This window comes from Anastrepha ludens, chromosome 6, assembly GCF_028408465.1.
Source record: "Anastrepha ludens isolate Willacy chromosome 6, idAnaLude1.1, whole genome shotgun sequence".
In the NCBI taxonomy this organism is placed as follows: Eukaryota; Metazoa; Arthropoda; class Insecta; order Diptera; family Tephritidae; genus Anastrepha; species Anastrepha ludens.
In genome coordinates, this window is record NC_071502.1 from 33,424,424 (window position 1) to 33,439,610 (window position 15,187).

General features: G+C 35.2%; 1 protein-coding gene across 6 annotated transcripts in view; it reads right to left on the reverse strand.

The window, feature by feature from the left end:
- LOC128868700 (ikaros family zinc finger protein) overlaps window positions 1-13,746 on the reverse strand; it is a 50,780-nt gene extending 37,034 nt beyond the window's left edge. For 3 of the 6 annotated variants that reach the window (XM_054111111.1, XM_054111110.1, XM_054111105.1), the window contains exon 1: window positions 13,593-13,746. The gene's annotated coding sequence lies outside the window, so the exon portion shown is untranslated. Of the gene's footprint in view, window positions 1-6,148; window positions 6,561-13,592 lie in introns of those variants that run through there. The other 3 variants (XM_054111106.1, XM_054111107.1, XM_054111109.1) reach the window with 3 other exon arrangements.
- Between the last annotated feature and the right edge of the window lie 1,441 nt (window positions 13,747-15,187).

Here is a 15,187-nt window from a genome sequence, read left to right on the forward strand (position 1 = left end):
AAAACCCATATTTTTCGAAATTTTCCCAAATATTGCTTCGCCACCACCGCAATGAGCTCCGTTAATGTTGGTGTTTGTTTGATTGTTTGGCGCAGCTAATTCCACTTGGTCTTGGTCTTTTCGCGTATCTGTTTTGTTTTTTTTTCTGTTTTTTTGTGGTCCCAATCTCATGCAACATGACATGAAAACACCGAAAACTATTCGTATCGAAAGCACACGTTCTGTTATTATTACCATCTGATTACGATGTGTCCACGAGTGTGTAACGAAACATACACAAATGAAGTTAAGTTTGTGTAGGTAAGTGCCTTATAGGAAAATTCACTGGTGACGAACTGATATCCCTGTAGTGAAGTCTGTGTTATTTATTTTGTACATAGCGTAAGAGGTGAGGTTTAGTGGGGAAGCGTCAGTTGTTCCTACACGCATTTCTTGGTTTTATACTAGTTTCAGATTTTGATTTTGTACACGGCTTGTTGCGGAAATCATAAAATCTTCATGCGAATTAACAGAAAACGAAAACATTCAGCAGGTTATATTTTATATAGGTTAAAACTACAGAAAGTAGTACCTGGCAAAAAATATAGATTTACCACAACATCAAAAGTTTCAAATTTAAGCAATAAAAAACGGAAAAGCAAGAGATGCTCGCATTGCATAGTTACATAGGTAAAAACACTCTCAGCTGGTCGTCAATAAATGCCCACAGCTGAGATCATCTGATTCCAAAACGCGCTTTTATATAACGTAACATGATTGCATAAAAAATTATTAAACTTCATGGAAAATTATATCAAAAAGTCTAAAAATTTATGTTTAAATTTAGATGTTTTTCAATAAAAAAATATTATTATAACTAAGAAATGTATTAAAAATATTTGTTATTGTAAATTTTCCAATTAAAAAAAATTATTTTCAAATTTTTCTTTGACAATATTCTAATGTTTTTAATGTTGCCAATGTTAATGAGTTTTTAATTCTAATTTGCCATAGCAACCCCGCCAATATGCTCAAGCAGAAATACCACTCCTAGCACTCCTAGGTGCCTATCAAACTCACGCCTAGGGTGCCTGTCAAAAAAAATTTAAAGAAGAAAAGTGTTTTTATTTGTATTTCTGTACAATGGATGCCTGTATATCTATGGAGAACAAATCAAAATGCATGGAAAAATAAATACAGAATAAAAAGATATATTCTACTGTTGTTGTCAAATTGACACAGGGGACTGATACGTGTTAAACGTAATTACATAAAGGTATTGCGAGAAACATAATCAACGTTTGCTGCTTAGTAAAATTTGGGGTGTTTGGCCGAGCTCCTCCTCCTATTTGTGGTGTGCGTCTTGATATTGTTCCACAAATGGAGGGACCTACAGTTTCAAGCCGACTCTGAAGGGCAGGTATTGTTTTTTTTTATGAGGAGCTTTTTCATGGTAGAAATACACTCGGAGGTTTGCCATTGCCTGCCGAGGGGCGACCGCTATTAGAAGAAAACTTTTTCTTAATTTTAAAGTATTATTTGGAGGAAAAAATAAATCCATTGTTTTTGCCTGTTGTTTTGCGAAAATAGTTTAAAATTGTTTAATGGTCGATCTTTAGCTACGACTGTTAGCATGACGGTCAACTTCGATTATTTCTGTGATATTATCGACATTTTGGACTTTATCGACATTTTCTTTAACATCAAAAATGCCTGAACGGAATCGACAAACCAAAATTGTACGCAATTACCTTCTAGAGGATCGGCACCATAAACAGCACTAACAATTTCCGCGTCTGGCTTACATTTTCGCCTTTACCAAAGAAAAAATGTAAAAGGTACCCAATTTTCTCTTTGTTGGCTTCTATTGATAACACCCTGTAACTCTCAATTGAATGGCTTAAAAATAAAAAACAGCAAAAGAATTTTTTAGTGTACAATGTCACCTTCACCACGAGCATAAACTTGAAATTGCTAGATCGATACTTTACGAGATAACGATCACTACAGCCATCTATCGAGAAAATAATGGATTTATTTCAGCCCCATACTAACGCTGGAATTTAAGTGTATAGTTAGTTATTCCCGTGCAATAGCAATCATTCAGGAATGAAGGAAGTCACTTATTTTTATATCATCTATAATTATTTGTTTCTACGTTTCTACTCAGCAAGAAAACTTAATTTATGATCCTATTCAAGTTCTTGGTTATTGGTTAAGATATTTGATTGGTTAAGATCTTTTAAATTGGTTTAATTAATTAAAAATGCGGGTGAGATAGTAATTTTTGCTAAGTGCAGCATTAGACTAGGCGAAATTCCACACACAAATGCTTTCGAAATATCAACAGAAAAACAGCAAAATGACAAAGTGTTTGCAAAGATAACTCCCTTGACTTAAATAGGATTTGGGATACTTTGAGTAACAAAAACTTAAATTATGTAAGAGTTGGTTACTATTTGTTATTACAAATTAGGAAAAGTGGCGTAGGGTTTGCACACCGCTTTCATGGCTATACACCAAATTCTCTTTTTACACGATAGATGCGTTCCCAAAAAATTCGTACAAAAAGAAAATTAGGTGAAAACAATATTAAAAAATTATTTTTAGAGTTCACTTAAGAATTTATTTCGTGTTTATAATTCATTAAATATATTACGAGCAAGGCGAATCTATTAAGGGGGTATTCTGGTCTAGAAATTTGAAAATATCGATTTTTTTCATATTTTCAAAGTTTAGACCTTCAAAAATATGCCCTTCAACGGATTTTTCAAAATTCGAATTATTTTCGGAGATACAGCGGATTTTGTGACGTGGGGTCTAAGCCGGCCGAATGAAGCGAATCGCACGATGAACATCAGATGTTACCGGACGACTTGAGGACTCGTTCTTTCCAGAAAATCTTTTGTATCCCACAAAACCTTTATTTATTTTATGCATACACATATATTTATATACTTTATACTTCTATAATATATAACTGGAAATATATCACCGATTAAACCAGAGTGAGTAGTAAATATTATGATCTAAGTTATTCTATTGGAATTGTTGCTCAAACTTCAAACGCGATTTTCTGAAAACTACTTTTTTTGAGATGGTCGTCATGATATCTCAAGTTATACTTGAACGTTTGCTTTGAAGTTTGATAAGAATTTATTATTATACATCTGTCTATCGCGCCTGCCTTGGATTTTGAAAAATTTAAGTTTGTAGTATTTTTAAAAAATTTTAAAAGGTAAAAAAAGAAGGTAAACATTTTTTCTTTTTTTTCTTTGATTTGGCGTAATCCGATAGCGACATTCTAACTAATAAAGAATTTTTTTATTTGTTTGTTTTAGATCATTACAAGGGTTGGAATCATATCAACCATGGAGCACCGTTTTTTATGTAGCCCCCACTCCGCCGGCCTGTAATTCCACGATTTTTTTATTTTTTTTTTTTATTTTTTTTTTTATACTTTTCCAATATTAATAAAAATCATAAAAAATGGATAGTAAAAATGTTTTTCATTTTTTTATCCAAGTTCTAAAAATACCTAAAATTAAGGCGTCTAGACCAGAATACCCCCTTAAAGGTGGTATCGGTAAATCAGCTGATTTTTTTTTCTTTCGCCGGGTTCATGTGGATTTCAGCCCAGAATGAAACAAGGCGAACCTATTCTTTGTTTCCTACTTTGACAATGGTTTGACAATCAAACGTACAAAATACTGTTGTTCGTCACATTTAATGAATGCGCTTTGGTTATAAGAAATAAATTATTAAATGGCGAGAGCAAAATTTATCGAGTCTCAGAGACTTTTCCTAAGACTAATTTAAACGCTTCGTCCATGCGTAGAAAAATTTCACTCTATTTGCTCCATGAGATTTAAGAAAAATTCACTCAATAGAATATGGGAAAACGTGTTAAAACAAAACAATTCGTGTAAAAAAAAATTTTTTTTCTTTTCAGTTCGTGTAAAAAGATTATTAGGCGTATTTGTTTTTAATTTAAGTATTGAATTCTTACAATCTTTTATTTCATTCATTAAAATTTACAATTACCAACTGAAATTGTAAACAAAAAATAGCCCAAGTGTACAAATATATAAGGATTCCAATTTTCAGCTACCGAAAAAAATCTGCTTAAAAAAAAATAAAAAATTGGCGCGTACACTTCTGTTAGGTGTTTGGCCGAGCTCCTCCTCCTATTTGTGGTGTGCGTCTTGATGTTGTTCCACAAATGGAGGGACCTACAGTTTCAAGCCGACTCCGAACGGCAGATATTTTTATGAGGAGCTTTTTCATGGTAGAAATACACTCGGAGGTTTGCCATTGCCTGCCGAGGGGCGACCGCTATTAGAAAAATGTTTTTATTAATTTTGCTTTCACCGAGATTCGAACCAACGACCTCTCAGTGAATTCCGAATGGTGATCACGCACCAACCCATTCGGCTACGGCGGCCGCCAATCTGCTTAGCTAAGCATAAAACTGAATATGTGTAGGTTAACAAACTTAATTTGTTTAGGCAATTTTGAAGACGTAAGCAAATAATGCTTGCTGTGCATCGGCTCATTTGTACGTACATATGTGTGTGCATATTGGAATATTTTTATTTTTATAATATATATATTTATACTATTTAACCTTTTGATAAAAAAATTGGTATTATTGTTGAAAAATACTGATTATAAATTTATTTAGTCAACTTTTATTTCATTTTATTAGTTAAAAACACAGTCACTACCAGACTGGTTCGCTTGTGCTATCTTTGTGCCAACATTTTCCTACAGGGCGTATATATACATACAAACATGGGCTGAGCGAACGCGCGTTGCGCAAACACAATACAGATGCAAGTGTATAGGTGGATATATATGTATGTATGAATTACCATTTGTAGATTTAAGAATTTTGAAACGACCTATGACAATAAATGGGCGCCTACACATTAAATACTCGCACGATTAAAATACGCTATCTCACTCCCCTTTCTATAAATAAAACTGCTTATTTTAAAAACGATACTAAATTTTCTTTACTTTGAACTGGGTTAAATTAAAAATAAATTGGAAAAACGAAATTAATGAATTTTGAGATGAATGGATTTTTAATGAAGTTCGACTAATAGTTTGAACAGAAAATTCCTGACTAAGTCCTGCGCGAAAATTGTAGAGTACTAGAATACGAGAACGATTACTCGTTTGGATATTTCAGAACTTCATTTGCATAAATTCAATTTTCTATTGTACAAACTATAATATGAAAAATATTAATTTTATTAACTCCGCAAAATACCTGCTGTTTGTTAGAAAACGTTCGAAAAATTTACATTTCATAATTCCGGGACCCAAATCCCGAACGTCATTTGCACCATGCACTCTCCCTTGCCACATAAAATGTAAGTAGGTCAGGCTGATATTCTAATTGAACAAGTAAATCCCGCATTTCAAGCGCACAAACCCAACCAGCGAGCAGCACAAAATGGTTAGACAAGTTTTTGGAGAAGTGCAAGAGCTGTAAACCTTTGTATTGCAAAGTAAATGCAACAAAAAGTATTGTCAATTAATTTTACACCTTAATTACACGTGTATGTGCACACACACACACACACACATATGTATGTACTTATGCACAATGTACAGATACGCATCTCTTCGGACTTACTCAATTGGTTGCGATACCTTCAATTCTATTCCATAAAATGTTCATAGGTAAACATGAATGCTAAACACACACACACACACATGCATACACAAACGTACATATATAGTAAGTTCGTATGCTATTGGGATAGTCCAAAGTGATTCGATGTTTAGTTTCGTTATTTCATGAAAAACTTCTTCTGTTTTGTTTTTGCTTATTTTGTGTTTGTTTCGCAATTCCAAGTAGATTTTGTAATATGGCAAGGTGCACTCTGGCACCGCCGCACACTCTGCGTAGTACACTATGATAAGCGCTTTCCGCTTTCAGCTCCCCGCCCACACCCAGCACACACTGCAGCAACGCTGTGCTCCATTGCACCGAACTGCACTAGCAGTGCATTAAATGAGTTTCGGTTAAATTGGTCGGTCGGCAGATTGGTCTTTGCTTCTCTTGCTATACTCTATGATTGTTCTACTGGTTGCTAGTTTTTATTTTATTTTTTTCTCTTGTTTTTTTTTTGTGACAGTAGGTCGTAGCAATTACCGATCAAAACGTATAGTGCAGCAGCAGCAGCTCCTGCCAGTGAAGGCGATGTGACGACGGAATCAATTGCTTATTCGACAGAACCCGTAACGCGCTTCCCACGTACCCCGCGACGAGTTCCGTCGCAGTCCGTTTGCCGAAATGAATGAACAATGCAAATGCAAGTATACAAATCGGAAGCAATAATAACAAAAACAAAGTACGCAAAAGTAAATGCAATTGGTAACTAACTAACAACAACAGCAACAGCAACTATACGTAAAAAAAACAACAAATAAGAAACTATAGGAATCTTTTGCTAACGAAGAAGAACTACGAACGATATGAACACAAAAAATTAATACAAAAACGAAACGAATAACCGGACAGACAAACAAGTGACCGAGCGAGCGAGCGAGCGAACGTGCAAAAACGTCCGCATCCGAAAACACACTGGTAGCGGCAAGCGGCTCCATAGCTGGTGTAGTGACAAGCGTTGCTGGGTTGCTGGGTTGCTTGCTGCAGCGACGACGCCAAACCATGCTGCCCACTTCACCATGCCGCACACCATCCATCGGCCCACCAGCAACGCCGACCGACCGCACTGCTACCTTACGAGCATCTCACAAAGTCGGGAAATCGTAATGGTGCACCGCTTGCGTGCCACTGCACACCGTACACCGTACACCGCACACCGCATAGCTTACTTTACGCTCGTTACCTTTCCGTTCAGTTGCGCGCGCGCTTCATTTCGAGCGATGAACTAAACTGCGAACACTACGACTCCTCAAGGCCTACATGGATTTAGGCCATAAAAATGCCGAAGTGATTCAAGCCAATTCCAAGATACTCGTAAGGCATACAGCTTACAAGCGTATAGCAACGCAGCCAAACAAAACTATAAGCATACGCGGACAGACATGTTGGTACGAATGCATGTGTGTGTACACATACATATGTATGTATGTATGTACGTCGGTAAGCAAAGTTTCTCAACACTCTGCTGGAGTTGGTATTGAGAAACTGAATTGTAACGCTGACATCAACAGCAACAGCAACAGCAACGTCAACGGCAAAAACTACAGCGGCAATAACATTGGCTTAAGAAATCAACTTGCAGAAGACGTTGGCTGTGCAGCCGACGCTTTCAGTCGACCCACAATATTATGAAGTCAATAAAGGGGAGCAATACTCGACTCGTAGCAATGAAAGGCTACAAACATTCACTTGCGCTCTTTGTTTAGATTTGTATGTTATGTCGTGTGTGTGCCTTGAAGCATACATGTGCATATGTATGTATGCCTGTATGTATTTTGAACAAACAAGCGGGAGCTAGGAACCATATGTACATATGTGGGAGCTACAAACATACTTACATACACAATCGCCTACTGCTTCTAGTGGCATAGTTAATAAATACATAATTACGATTCATAAATACAATTCTAACTTGTAATCAAATGTGCTGACACTAATACAAATGCACGTAAAAACTAACAATAACCACTGCTACGTACATACATATGTATGTATGTGGCATATAATATTTACTTCATTGCGGTTGAGCGGAATCTCGGATGCACTCATCAACGCACCTCATCTGAGATTATAACACTTTGCAAGACTTTTGCAATATTCCTAAGCAATTCTCTAATGGTGCAATAGGGCATCATAGCATCATAATTGTGCTCACATAATGGTGATTTGCGTCAATCTAATATAACCTGGGTACCATATATGGAAATATAGTAATAATAGTAGTAGTAATTTGTTTATTTATCCAAAACATTAATAAAAAAATATAATTAATAATATTGAAAATTCATATAAAAATAGAGTAAATAAATAAAATCATAGACATTTTACATTTGATGTTGTATGTCTGCTAAGCACTTCAATTTAGACTTAGAAAATTCATTTAGAATTAGCTATCGATACTTTAAGAGGTCATATACAGTTAGAATTTTCAAAAAAACACTTTTTTTATTTTTTTTTTTCTTAATGTGCATTTATGTAAGAATACTCACAGAAAATTTAATATCGTTCTGGGGAATATTTTCGAAGTTACACGCAAATTTGAAAAGGCGTTTCAGAGTGCTTGAAAATGGTTTTCAAACTTTAAACGCGTTTTCTCAAATTTTTAGCAAGAGCTTCTTAAATATATTTTTTAGTAATTAATCGGAGCTTTTTTCTCACCGATAAATATTTTTTTATAAACAGTTTAAGGCCGAAATTTTGGTCAAAAATCGATTTTTTTTTTTTGAGAAACCGCCATTTTGTCAAAAAAATGATGATTCCTTCGATTAATTACTAGATTTTCATTTTTAATTTCAGAGGATCCAGTTCAGAGATATAGTGGAGACCGCCAAACGTCTTTTTTGAGAGGAGCTCCCGGAGATCAGCTGTAGCTCCTTTCCAAATGAATATTTTTACTAATATTAAGTCTTAAAATACAGTTAAAAGATAACCTAATTTGTGTACAAATGTTTAGATCAATAAATTTAAAGTTTTCTCATAAAAAAAAATTTGGAAAATTCGCTTTTATTCGGCCTTCTAACTATATATGTATAACCCCTTAAATAATCGCTAATCTATACTATAAAGGTGAATGTCTGTACGTTGTCCGCGCATCACTACGAAACGACAACACCAAATGACGTAAAAATTTGTATACATTCATATTTTCACCCAATGAAGGTTATAGGCATGTTTTTATGATGGAACTCCCTTCCCACAGCCCCCAGGCCGCGCCACCACTCTCATTCGTCACTAATAACCGAATATTTGCTTAAATTTAATCTAAAAAATCTTAGTTTTTCCTATTTCCCACTATTTATAGCACTCTCTAGACTTCATAATCCGCATAAACTGTTCAACTATGACCCAAATGCAAAGTTCAAAAACGGTTTGAGATAGAAAATTTATAAAAATAATTTCGCTTGATATTTTTCTGATTGGTTGTTTTGATTTTATTCAACAAGGCATAGCAACGGATGCCGGGTATTGTAATATTATGGTTATTAATTAAAAAATTATTTTTTATGAAATTATTGTTTGTAATTTTTTATATACATATCCCAAATCCCTCAAAACTAATCCTACGCGAGCGGGGCCGCGGGTTAAAGCTGGTGTATTTGTAAAGAACAAAATAATTATTTACTCTAAAGATATTTAACACCTGCGGTAGATCCAAAACTCTCTCACCAAAACATTTTACACGATTATTTCAATAAATAGGACACATATCGATAAAATGGAGTCTATCTGGCGATTTTGCTTAGTAAAGTCTCTCTAGTAAGCCGTCTTTAGCTCTAAAAATCAAGCTATTTATAAAAATATATAAGTTTCGGTTTACTCATTTAAATTTAGTCTACGAAAGTTCAAGTTTCTTACAGACTACGGGTAAATAAAAAGTTTATTACTAAAAGCACTAAAAATTAATTACAAAAACTTACTCTTACTTTCAGAGATTAAAGAGAATGTTGGGTAAAAAATGGGGTCTCCAACCAAAACTTTCCAATTGGTCCTACACAGCCATTGTAAAGTCAATACTAACATATGCGGCACTAGTCTGGTGGCCCATATAAAAACAATCATCGCCTACAGCGCGGTGAGACTCAGAGACATAGGAAGCTGGGCAATAAGGTCGTACGGTCACAGCAACATCCTCCTACAGGGACCCCCGCTGCTCAAAAACAGATCAGACTACACAGTCCCCGACCATAACTTCAAGAAAGACTTTATGGTACGTTTTCCACCGAGATCCGAATGGAGGTGGTGCTGGGGCTGGCCTCTGTTCGGAGCCGCTCAAATTATCCAAATCAATCCGACTTTCTAACTATACCAGTGTGCATGCGATTCATTAAAATACTACAAAGAAATTGGTGTAAGAGTAGATATCTTTTCAGACAGTCAAGCAGCTATTAAGGCCTTAGATTTCAATTCCATGTCATCCAAGTTAGTTTTACAGTGAAGAAAGGAACTAGCGCGGCTTGGTCACTGGCTTCAAATTACTCTGATATGGGTTTGCGGTCATAGGAATATAGAGGGTAATGAGATAGCATATGAGCTAGCAAGAAAAGGTTCGGCACTAGACATAACAGAGGCGATGGTAGTTGCTACCCCTTTTATAAAATAAAAATATCCATTGTTTCGCTCTACTATGCTTTAGCCGAAAGAAGGTGAGAGCAAATAAATACGTGTAGTACTGCAAGAAAAACATGGCCGTCGTACAACATCCAGAGGACGACTTATCTGTTAGTATGCTTTCGGCCAAACATTTCACGTATAACTGCAACCCTTACAGGTCACTGGAAAGTAGGGGATCACGCAGCCAGACTGAACCTCCCTTTCAATCCCAACTGCAGAAGCTGTGAAGCGGAAAGGGTGAAAGAAAGTCTCTTCCACTATATATGCTAAGCTCTTTCGGCAAGCCCTTCTTACAGCAAATTAATGAAATCGCAGACGTAGGGATTAAAAGTTTGCTGTTAGGAACTGCTGTCCAAAGGAACGTAGCATATGCCAGATTGGAACGTACAAAAGGCGTGTGAGTGGATCAGAGAACTGAACAGTTCCATGTAACAAAACCTAGTACTAAATAAGATTTCCTAAAAATATGGTCAGTATGACCATTAAATGTGAAATTCTATGAAAAAATTATGCCAAGATCTTTTGTTTCATCGACAGATTCTAACAAATTATTAGATATACTGTACCAAGTCAACAAAACATAAATTTTTGCAAAAGAGATTTTGAAGCGTTTCCTAATATTTAAAGAAAGGTCTTAGTATACCAGAGATGCAAATTATTTATATCAGTTTGAAGTTTGTGCATGCCATTCAGATATTTTATGAAAGAAAAAAATTTTAAATCATCTGCATAAGAAAAAAATTAGCGTTAAAAAACAACTACCTAGTAGGTTGGGGAATAAGTTCATAGCGTTTTTATATTTTCTTTTATTTTACAACGATTTGTTTGCGGTTTGTATTCATTGAAAATAACTCTTTCTGCTCTATAAAACTATGTTAATTGCATTTTTGAGTTATTTATTTATTCATTAGTTTTGAGACTTAGAAAAGGAATAACCAGGAATAACCAAAAATCAACCTTTTCAACACCTGCGCTTCTCTGCTTTTCATCAAGGTCAAAAAGTTGCTGAAGCAGCCCAAGAAATTTGCGAAGAAGATTTGTATGGAGAAGGTGTCATGGACGAGTCTACAGTACGGAAATGGATTGCAAAGTTCAGAAATGGCAACTTTGACGTCGATGACACGTCCCATAGCGGAAGGCCTTCTGAATTCATTGAAGAACGTCTAAAATCCCTTTTGAAGGAAAACGGTTGGCAAACCAGTCGTGAATTGGCGGAAAAAATGAACTGCTATCATGTAACGATTTTCAATCACCTTCATTCAATGGGATTTGCCGAAAAATTGGGAGCTTGGGTGCCTCACGAACTCAACAAAAACAAAAAAAAACAAAGAAGTCGCCTTCGAATTGCTTCTCAGCATCTCGCCCCAATCGAGCAACACACGGTCATAAAAAGCGCTTTTTGTATTGAATCGTCATGGGAGATGAGAAATGGTTAATATGAAGCAAAGAAAGGAGCGGGTGGTTCCAAAGCTGAGAGTCAAGCCGAATCTTCATCCAAAGAAAATCATGATATGTGTTTGGTGGGCCTGGAAGGGCATGGCGCACTGGAAAATGCTCGAAAAGAATGCCAGCAAGCATTTAACTAAGTTTTTATAATTCATACTATTTATGAAAATGCTGTATTATCGTAAAATTTATAAGTGACCCTGGCGAAAAATTTGTTATATTTATAAACATTTTTATTTACAAAAATTCTTTTATTTTTTTTTTTCAAACAAATAAGCGCTGCAGGCGAAAATTTGTGGAACATCAAGACGCACACTACAAATAGGAGGAGAAGCTCGGCCAAACACCCAAAAAGGGTGTATGCGCCAATTATATACATATATATATAATTGGATGGTATAGATCTGGACAACGTTTATTTTCAACAAGACGGCGCTACGTGCCACACAAGCAACGAAACTATTGAAGTTTTACGGGAAAAGTTTCCGGGCCGTGTTATCTCTCGAAGAGGTGATCACAATTGGCCACCGAGATCTTGTGATTTAACACCTTGTGACTTTTTTCTTTGGGGCCACGTGAAAGAGAAGGTCTACGCCAACAGCCCAGGGTCGATTCAAGACCCCAACGATTGAATTCGTGAGGCTATCGAGGACATAGGGCAGCCACTTTGCAATTCGGTTATGGAAAATTTCATGAAAAGGATATTGTCCAGTAGGCGTGGTCGTGGTGGTCATTTGTCTGATGTTATTTTCCACTATTAACGACATACCTTCCTCTTTATAATGAAATAAGCATCCGATCGTTTATAATTAAAAATAGCATTTTTCTTTGAATATCAAAATAACATGTCTTATAAAAAAATCCTATATCTATGTATGTTTCCAAAGCGCGCCATTGTTTATTCCATATTTTCATTATTATTTACTCGCGTTTTTTAGTCCAAATTTTCACTAATTTTGAAAATTATGATTTATCGGAGGCCAAAGGTTAATTTAACTCTTTTAAAAACTACAAAAAGTCTATCAAACCACATTGCTGGTTGACTGGGATTTTTCCGTTTTCTTTTCTCATTATCGTTCCTTTGCCACTTCGTCCCGCACATTTAGTCTGCACGGTATTACAAACGTTTTGAAGAACATTTGTAATAATAGAATTTTAATAAAATTCGTAGTATTATTGAGTAAAAATAGTTTTAAATCAAATCTTGCATTAATAAGGAGTGTTTATAAGTGAATATAGTTACTTTTCTGTGTTTGTATTTAAGTAAAATAAGGGTCTGTAATAGGGCATTTTTTCAAGCTTATGCAAAAATTAAGCATTTTTAACGTTAAATATTGCTATTAATTCTTAATCGTAATTTATAAAAAGTACCATAAATCGAAAAGCTGATATACTGACTACATTTGTGTGTTTTAGTTTTTAAATTCGATCCACACACTTAGACATTATAAGCAAATTGATCGTGGGAGCAATGGAAAGCCAACCCAATAGTTTTATATAAAACTGATTTTTTCTCAGAAAGTTTTAAGTTATCTTTCCGTTTTCATACCGGATTTTTTGGCACTGAAAATTTGAACTTTTTTCTCTTCACTTCGGCCAAATATCAGCGCGAAATGCGCAATTGAGTCTAATTTTTATTTTTACTTTATATGTCCATGCCATAAGTTTAGTCCAGAATATGTAAGCAAATGTATTTTCAATTTTTGACTTCATTTAGGAAATAAACATCTGTAAAAACAATTTTGTTTGTTTAACAAACAAACATTTGTCATACAGAATCTGGTAACTCTAAAGGATAAATTCCGTCACTTCTGTAGTCTGCTTATTTCTGCACGACAGATGCACATTTTAGCCCAAACAAATTATTTACCAGTAACATTTGTATTCGCTTTATGCCTTCTTTGCTCTTCTGATATATATTTACACCTTTTTAATAACCTAAAATGCTATTTCCATTTGTCTGGTGTTTAACGGCACTGCCACAAATACTGTGTGCAATATTTATTATCCTTTCCTCGTCACTGAAAAAAAAACACTGAAAATACTTCAATGTGGTAAAAAGGATTGCCACACAGTGCTACCATATTTTTAAGGATTTTAATTGTTGGTGCTTTTTATTTTATTACAAACATTTCAAACGGAAACTACGAGAAACATCAAATATAAAAATTTCAGAAATTTCGGCATCCTCATTGACACACTAGAATTCTAAAATGAGATAAAACAGGCAATGCGAATTTTTAATTTGAAAACTAGAACGCGTGCGTAATTTCGTTGTCAACCACAAGTTAAAAAGGGAGACATTTTCAGTTATTAAATTTAAAAAATAAAAAAAAAATCAAATTAAATTAAATTAAAAAAAAATAAAAATAATATTAAATTTTAATAACTGAAAAATTTTGCCGAAATCAGGCCTTTTGACAATTCGCGGGATTTTTTTTTTTTTCGTTTGTTAAATTTTGTTCATCAATTTGGAAATTGAAATAAGAGGAGATATGAACATACATATATACGTATATTAGGGCGGGTAGATTTAAAAATCGCTCATTGCTCTGTGAAAATCGTATTCTAGGGATCAAAATAAGAAACTTTGCCGAAGGAACCATACCTCTAAAACGAATTCTGATGTCCCCCGATTTGGGTCGAACGAAAAATCCCACTATGACCCATTTAGAGTGCTCCAATCGAGTCCAAATGTATGACCGACCCCCACTAACTTTGGACGGCCGATCCACCCATGCCAGTGGCACACCCCCTGGAACTCCCCTGGGGGGTTCCCCATACAATAATTTCAAAATATCACCATCTTTGGCCTTCTCTTACATGAGAAAAGAAACTAAAAAGTTCGACCCAAATTGGGCGACATCAGAATTCGTTTTAGAGGTATGGTTTCTTCGGCAAAGTTTCTTATTTTGATCCCTAGAATATGATTTTCACAGAGCAATGGGCGATTTTTTTGCCTCCCCACAAATCGACCCGGCCTAATATATACGTATACGTACTCATTTTACTCCAGCTCAAAAGTACTCATCCCCACTTCGTAGCATCGTGAATATAAGGGGCTCTAACGATCACGATGCTTATGACTTTCATCTGTTAGTTGTGCATTTCACAACATCCATCTTCTTCAGCAATCATCACCTACGTGGACGGGGTAATAGGTCTTCTCTCTTCTCTTTAAGTTCTCTCTGACGCTCTTCTGCTTTTTCAATCATTGGAAACGTTGGCTACGTAATTTATTGTGAGCGTGCAGAGGAAAAATTATTTGATACCAAGGCGAATCTATACTGGAAACCAATCACTGTTCTGTGACTCGGTTCTCTTACATACGTTATCTCTATTAAGGGGTTATATACAGTTAGAAGGCCGAAAAAAAAACGATTTTCCAGAATTTTTTCTGAGAAACCCTTAAATTTATTAATCTAAACATTTTTACACAAATTATGTTATCTTTTAACTGTATTT